This window comes from Montipora foliosa, chromosome 2 (assembly GCF_036669935.1).
Source record: "Montipora foliosa isolate CH-2021 chromosome 2, ASM3666993v2, whole genome shotgun sequence".
Taxonomy (NCBI): domain Eukaryota; kingdom Metazoa; phylum Cnidaria; class Anthozoa; order Scleractinia; family Acroporidae; genus Montipora; species Montipora foliosa.
In genome coordinates this window covers 25,067,255-25,075,810 of record NC_090870.1, presented here as the reverse complement: position 1 = coordinate 25,075,810, position 8,556 = coordinate 25,067,255, and the positions used below count along the sequence as shown (strand labels likewise).

The 8,556-nt window shown below is 39.1% G+C and overlaps 1 non-coding gene across 1 annotated transcript; it reads left to right on the top strand.

Moving 5' to 3' along the window:
- Positions 1-247: 247 nt before the first annotated feature.
- On the top strand, positions 248-320 carry Trnas-gga (transfer RNA serine (anticodon GGA)). Its single transcript has one exon. It is a non-coding gene; the product is annotated as a tRNA-Ser (tRNA).
- Positions 321-8,556: the final 8,236 nt, after the last annotated feature.

The following is an 8,556-nucleotide window of genomic DNA, read 5'->3' as shown; positions in this document are numbered from 1 at the left end:
CTATGAAGCGCACTGACGTTGGGAGCTGGTCATTTGTGGGTTCTAATGGTCCTGTGAGGAACGAATCAATGATGAAATGGTATATGAAATGAATCATATATGAACTGCGGATAGGAAATCAAGTGAAGCTGTGATCTTCGCAGTTATGAGAGCAATTTTTGCAATTGCGTAGAGAAGCCTGAAAAATTCAGGACTTCAACGGGGTTTGAACCCGTGACCTCGCGATTGACCAGCTCCCAACGTCAGTGGCTTCATAGCTCAGTTGGTTAGAGCATCGCACTGGAATCGCGAAGTCACGGGTTCAAACCCCGTTGAAGTCCTGAATTTTTCAGGCTTCTTTACGCAATTGCAAAAATTGCTCTCATAACTGCGAAGATCATAGCTTCACTTGATTTCCTATCCGCAGTTCATATATGATTCATTTCATATACCATTTAATCATTAAAGTTTCACATTGTTCGTTTAACCATTTCCTGAAAGACCCACTAAGTGGGAACAGAGGCTGGTTCCAACAGAGCAAAGATTGTGTTGACAGTTAACTGCTGGAGCTCCTTTATTTCCTGTTCATTTAAAGGGCTGACAGTCATGAAGTTAAGAAACTGAAACTCCGTGTTCTCCAAACGTTTCTCACATGTCTGCAACCTGGTAAACTCTAAAGACGAGCAGCAATTTTCTTTACATAATGTAAATCCGGTCTGCGCTAAAGAGGGCTTAACAAATGATTCTGATCCATAGTTACTTCCATTAGTCACACGGGCTGGTTGGATGTCTTTAACTTTGTCTATAACTAGGTAAAGTCGATAAATCCAGTTCATTGTAATAGCAGCCGTAGCAAATAGGAAGGTGGATTGATAGTGGTAGTGGAATTCCTGTATATACAAATGAATTCCTGGAATGTCAATTTGCAGGGTCCAAAAGAGATCCTCACGGCCGAATCCCAAGTCACTCTTCTTTCTCAAGTTTTCTACCAAATAATCAATTTCTAGTTTATCCCTGTCCAAGCTGAACATACGCAGTTCACATGATAGCTGGCAGGTGTACGCTTCAATCGCTGGAGTTAGGGTCATCAAGATGATAGATAGGCTTGGTAAAACACTTGTTCAGGAACTTGATGTTATAATCAGTTCCAGGAGACACTGCACATTCCCAGCCGACATTGAATACAGGACAAATTCAAGAATGGAAAGTAGCACTTTTGATGGGTCGAATTAAATAACAATTTTTAAAATCTTCTTTTCTTCAGATCTCCCCGAGGTACAGGAAAATTTGCAAAAGCAGTTTTGCATGTTTCAGAAAGAAGAACACATTCCCAGTAGATATTGTGTTGAATGAAATTGAATGTGGTCGGTTGAAGAGGCAATGTTTGCCGTGATGTCCTAAAGCCATCAAACCTGCAATTTTTGGCAACAGAAAGAGGTCCTTAGGCAAATAAATTACACTGCCTGAATCCTAAAACTCGTATATCCAACGGTACATCAGATTGACATATTTGGGTTCCCGTGAATAAACGGATTTTTGAGCAAACTAGCTATGCAGACTACACCTTCAACTCGTACCTGTAATTTGTGTGATGTGCCTCCACGGGAAGCTTCAGAGCCATTTGGGAACGAGTCAGCTATGAACGTTTTGTCAACTTCACTTTGCGATAATAGCACCAACAAAAATGCCGTCAGTTTGCATGTCTTCTAAAACTTCACCTGGGGTTCCCTTGATCTCCTGCTCAGAACTGAACCACTGTGTGTCCTTTTCAAAACTATTTCTTTCATCATTTTGACAGATTAGAACACGTGGACTTTCATTTGCCTGTCACTCATGAGGCACGTTGTTTTCGAATATTTCACACATTGATGTCGAAAAGCCAAAACCTCTTGAGTTTAAATCAGACATTATTTTAGTTGAAAATGGCAATGACTGGGCGTACTTCAAGAACCCGAAACATTCCTGCACGACTTAGAGAAGGTAAGCAGGAAAATGTGTGATACTCTTTAGCAAGCTTCCTTGATCGAGCGAGAAGTCAGAGATCATGGATTGATCTCGAGCTTGTGTTAAACGTTTAAGTGCCTTGGTAAACCGCATGGTTCAGGCTAAGAATTATTTTATCAAATGGAATTTCAATTGAAAGAGAAATATCACAAAAGTACGAAAACGTCGTACCTTCGAATTACTGGTGGCTTTAAATGTGGAAGGGGCTCCTTTCCTTTTCACCAGATAACAATTCATTGTTTATGGCCTTTTGCTCATTCCTCAAACATATATGCTTCGTAAGAAGCATGAAACTCAGAGTTGCCTTCTCTAAATTGATCTTGTGTTTCAACTCCAAATCTTTCTTTGCATCTTCATCATCTGAGTCTGTCTGCCCACCATTGAACCTCTGATCTAATTTTATTAATTTCCTCTTTTGTTAGCTCCTGTTCCCTTTCTTTCTGTGCCTCTTCCACTGCTCTCTCTCTCTTTTCCTGCAGCAAAAATTAACATAAAGTTGTTACCAGTGCAATAATATTATTGTTTGTCAGTGCAAACTGGCTATCCGATTGGATATTTAGCCTTTATCCAATAGATAACAATATCATGAAAAGCCATATACCGTTGGTATACCACCCTCTATGTTGACACAAATTTGCCTTTCACTGCTGGCTACCCTGGCTTGATTGTTACTCAAACCCTCATAAAAGACAAGTGTTCCTATGAAACAGAAAAATAAAATTTAACAGCTACTCAGTTAAAATCTCTTTAAAAGTCCAAGAAAAAGTTTTTAAAATCCACAATTAATTGACCAAAATTCCCTGTTTACTTTCTTGACACCCAACGCCATTACAGCACAAGGCAACTCATAATCCATATTCAGGCGGGATGGTTTACACATTGAATGCTAACTGCAAGGCAAAAGTGGTTTACCTTCACTGGGATCAATACGGTCTTTAAATTCATATTGAAATGCATCCTTCATTACATCCTATCAAATATTATACAAAAGCAACCTGTTAAATGTCTATCAGTAATCCGCGCTTCATTTCCTGTGTGAACAGACACAAAGTTGCACACATTTACATGTAAGTGTGGATATCTGTAAACATCGACCGGGAATATAGAGATATAACAATTGAATAACAGCATGAAAATTATGAAGGCTAATAAAAAATCACAAGATAGCCTTAAATGCATCTATCTTTCCATGAAAATTAAAGTGTAAAGTGCTTTACACGATTGTGATAGAGTGGTAATCGAATTGATTTAATGCAAATAAAATGACACTTTGGCTGACTTCATGATCACAGAAAGTATTAAAACAAAAAGTAGATGAAATTACAAATTTGAAAAGGAGTTTGTTTTGCTACAATTGGATGTACTAAGGAGCTGTTCTTATTTTTAGAATAATTTCGGCTTTTGGGTCTTAAAAAACACAAATTTCACTCAGAAGTCAGACCATGTTTGATCATGTATATAATTCAATTTCCACTCAACGTACAGAAATCAATTTCGCTTTGGGAAAAGTGCAATGATGTTTTGTTCACTTTTGGCCCACTCGCCTCACTCCAAATGCGGAGATGCAAAAATAGACGATAAGAATGAAGTTTCAGTTGCACTAAAGATGTCACTAGCTACTTGCGTTCCCTTGGAGTGAGTGGAGTGAGTGGATCGTGTGGGCGACAAGCGCATGCTAAGGTTATAGAGCTGGTCTGCTTGTTATCAATGACCAAGTCAAAAAATGACAATATGTCTGCGACATAGGAAGCATCTAACTGTAAACTGGCCAGGGGGGAAAGCTGTCAGTTGTCGCTACCCACTGCATCAAAAGAGACAATCTAGGACAATATGCAGTGGAAAAGTTCAGCGGATGACCAAGCAAGTCTCAGAGGAAATATACTGGATGTACGATACCGTTGTACCAATTGGTGAAGGTTGGTACGAATCGATCCAACCAGTAAATAATAATAATAATAATAATAACTTTATTGGGCTGTTAACACAAATAACTGGAAAGCTACTTTCAGTTTTGAGCTAATGCCTATACTTTGTAGCGCACAAAATTGAAACATTTCATTTGGAGAAGTTTACAAACATGAGATATGGGTGTGTAATAACAGCCGAAGTAAAAAAAAAGAACCACAAATAAGTCAGAGACGTGATTATTTTTTACGTTTCTCCCTTCTATTTTAGCTATATGCAAGACCTGTAGATTCAAACACGCAGACCAAAGAAAGTGTGCGATGGACAATGTATGTATCTCTTACTGGATAAAAATGGGATTTTGAGAGAAAGAAGGTCTAATGAGTAACACGCAAAGTTAAGAATCATTCTCTTCCAGGATTAAAAATATCAAAAAATAACAAAATCAGGTTGACGTCATGCCTGGATCAAGGGGGTTGTTTAGACCTTTGTTAGTAACCTGGATCCCAGAGCCCCACCACCCTAGACCAAATTTCGCATTCTTGTCCTGAACCATATGGGGCTGGTGCACAAAGAAAACTTTATCCTTGTTCCCTCGTGCACCAGCCTCATCTAGTCCAGTCATTGAACTCTCTTTTCTGCGAGTGCTATATAGGGCTTGAACCCAAGCGCATGTTAATCGCACGTGTGTTCAATCCCTATTAGCCATGTTCTAAACAAGCAGGGGATCCCGTCGTCTGAAAGAGCATCTAAAAATTAGTAGATTTACCAAATTTGATTGTTATTGGTTTACATGCAAAGGCATGATTCACTTTATAATTCGCTAAAATTAGAGAGCTCAGTATGGATTGCACCTCTAATCCATACTAAGCTCTCCTATTTTAACGATTTTTAAGAGTGTATCATGCCTTTGCGTTTAAACCAATAGCTCTCAAATTTGGTAAAGTTACTAACTTTTGGGTGCTCTTTCAGATGATGGGGTCCATTTTTCAATTCAATCGATGTTAAAAATTCGTACCCAGCCCCCTGCTCGTTTAGAACATGGCCAATAAAGAGCGCACGGAAGAGAGATTTTAGGGACTGACTAGCCCCATCCAGCTGTGAGTGAACTCGAGCGTTGGATAGTTAATCGCCTCTAATATGTTTTGATGTAATATTTTGGAGAGTTTTAGCAATACTGCCTCTTGTTTTACACCCGCGAGCCTTAATTTGTTTTAACATTCCCCTTTACTTGCGATAATTCCTAACCCATACAAATATCATTGACTTCACTTCGGAGAGTGCATGCCAGGGAAGATAACAATGTAGACACAATTGTTAACCTTTTAGACCTTTGAATAGGTAAAGAGCACTCCTCACTTAGTTATATGTATCTCGAGAGATTTGCAAGTTCTATTAATCACAGCTGTCACATCATCTAGAATGTAACTGTTATTTTCGTGGTTTCCTGTTCTCAGGCCATTAATTTTTTTGTTTCTCCGAATAACAGCAACTTATTTTTAAACTGTTTTGTTTTCTTTTTTATAAGCTCGCTCGGTAGCCCAATTTGAGGCAATTTAGGGTGGTTGTTATGCTCCAATTTCCCCCAAGTGAATTTTGCAAAGGGCCAAAGGTTATATTATGCAACCTCATCAAATTTTCCTGCATCCTGTTGACCTCAGACAGACCGCGAAAAATTGAAAACGTAGTCTCTGGTTTTTTCTCGAAAAGCCTCAGGGATCTTGCCACTACTCCTGCTTAGACAATTTCCTCGTGTTTTTCCCTGGTCATGCGAGCCATTGCACGACGAATTTCCTGTGCTTATTAGACAGGTAAGCCTGGTGTTGAAAGAACACAAACTTGACTTTCAACAGTACTCTTCAACGTTTTGTATTTCTTCTTCTTCTGAATCTCCCTAATTTTTGATGGACTTACTAAACAACGGACGTTTCCAGTCCACATTTATAGAATTTGCTCACTAAAATGATTAAAACAGGTATTTTGAAGATGATTGTAGGTGGTTGTAGGTCATTCCTTGTTTTAGTACTTACGACTCTGACACCGGTTATAGGATGTGCTTTGCCCTGATTGTCACGGTTGTTTGCGTGCACAAAGAACGGTATACAGGCATCACAAACTGTTTGAGTTGGACTGTTCAGGATGGTCAAGATGCTACAGTGAAATTAACCAGACAGCCAAAAAAGCAAGGTTTCCCACAAGTCGGATTTGGAAGGTGAGTTTATCAACAGTTTGTTTTGATCTTGTTTGATTGCCATCCCTATTCCGCTTGCAATGAAGGACATGAGAGATGCCTGCTCGCAGTCTGTTTTTTTTTTCTGCATTAAGCATGCTTTTGCATATTTTATGAACATGCTTTAATTGGATTTCAGTTGTCTCAGGTGATGTCCAGGAATTGGAAGTATCTATAAAAGAAAATGAGTTGGAAAATAGTTGCAGTGATGGTGAAGAACATAGACTGGATGAATTACAAGGTAAACTGGCTAGGACCAGCTGATTTATCCATATAAGAATACACTGAATTTCAGATGTCGCTAGAGCAGACTTCGAAAGATTCCAATGGGATTCTCAGTGTTAATCCAGTGTACCATAGTAATGAAGAACTTTTGTTCCTACAGATGAGGACCTAGTAGGGAAATTTGAAGACAGCAGTGATGAAGAACGAGGAATCAATGCTTTGAAAGGTTCCTTGCTCAACCATCAGTACATAATTTAACTAGAGATTCATCTCCATACCTTGCAATGTCCAAAGATATTGTGGCCCCTGAGAATGAGATATATGCAATTGAAATGTCTGAAAACCCCAACAGACATATCAAAACTGTGAAGCAAGCATTACAAAAAAGTTTTATTTGATTCACATCATTTCAGGTCCTTTTGATATATCGGAGGGTGAAAGTGATCAATTAGGAGAGACTACAGAATCCAGAAAAGAAAAGGAAAGTGAACCAGAGGAAGCCAACCCATTGATGACATTACATGTAATGAATGACAAAAGAAACTGCAAAAACGAGTGTCATGGACAGGAGGAGACATCATCTAACTTAGTTCGCTGGATTTCCCTCTTACTTTTGCGCATAAGGCTTCAATATAATTTATCCAACACTTTGTTTACTGTATTGTTGAACCTTGTCTACTTAATTTTTTTGTGCTTTGTGCTTTGCCATCCACTTCATTTGATTTTTCCAAAGACAATTAGTGAATTAATTTCAGATTTAAATGTACTTAACAAGACAAAAATCTTTGTTGCCTGTCCCAACCCAAAGTGTGCATCTTTATATAGTATTGGTGAAATCAGTTGTAAGGTGAATGGGAAGCAAAAGGCAGAAATCTGTAAAAAGAAACTTTGGGGTAAAAGGTGCAACACAGAACTATCTTTTGAAAAATATTTATCATTTGGTAATACCAAGATGGTTCCTTAGAGACATATCCATTTTTACCTCCTTCAGAGTGGATTAAAACGTTTTTTAAGCAAGAACAATTCTTGTGCCTCATTAGAGACTGCCCTGAACCTTCAAAAACTGAGTACAGGGATATCTGGGATGGAAAGATTTTGCAACAGTTCCTGATGGAACCTGATGACATGACAAAACTGCTGCTAAAGGATAAAATGAATTTGGCATTGCTGCTCTATCTAGATTTCTTCAACCCATTCCAAAGGGCTGTCTACTCTTGTGGAGCCATCTATATGAGTGTACTGAACATCCCAAAGAGTCAGCGCTTCAAAGCAAGATGGTCAATCCTTATTGGCTTGATACCTGGGCCATCACAGCTGGAAGGTCATATCAATACCTATTTATCACCTATTTGTCATTGATGACCTAATTGGATTATACTCTTGGGTCCAGGGAAAATATTCAGCCGCTTTGTTCTTCTTCACATCTTGGATGACCTCCCAGCCTCAAGAAAGATGTCACAGTACAAAAGTCACAAAGCAGATCTGCCCTGTGATAAATGTTGCTTCTAGGCAGTTCGTGAAAAAGGGACGATTGGAGCAAGTGGCAAGATGAGTTTTTACTCTGACTCAAGTAAAAGTTTTCCACGCTGGACTGACGAAGAGGTTAGGAAGGCAATGAACACTTACAGAACGGCTGCAAACAAAGCAACTGCTCAAACCCTTCCGCAAAAATCAAGTGTGAATTACAGTGAACTCATTCCTCTGTCATATTTTGACATGGTTCAAAATTTCCTGATTGATCCCATGCACAACATTTTGAAGTTGGGAAACTATCGAAGACAATGCTAGAAAGGTTGTCTGCACGTGGTTTGAAAGCCCAGCAATGGAATTTCATTGTGACTTGTGCCCGGGTATGCCTATGGAACATTGTGCCATACACGTTGTATGACACCACTAAATGTCTTGCTGAAGCAATTGAACTAATGTTGAAAGACCCCATCATGAGGTAGATGATATTTCCTGTGTTCTCCAAAAGCAACATAAACTGTATGCTGGGGTACTTGGAAAGTATGAATTACCAAATGGCACTACACATTCCTGAGCTTATTCAGAATTGAGGCCCCCCAACAAGCTGGTGGTGCTTTCCATGCGAACGACACATTGGTCTTTTAGGTGACATGAACACCAGTGGAAAAACTGTGGAAGAAGAAAATTTTCGCAACTTTGTTGTGCAGCACTTAATTAGTGCTTCAAAGGCCCCAACATTGGACAGC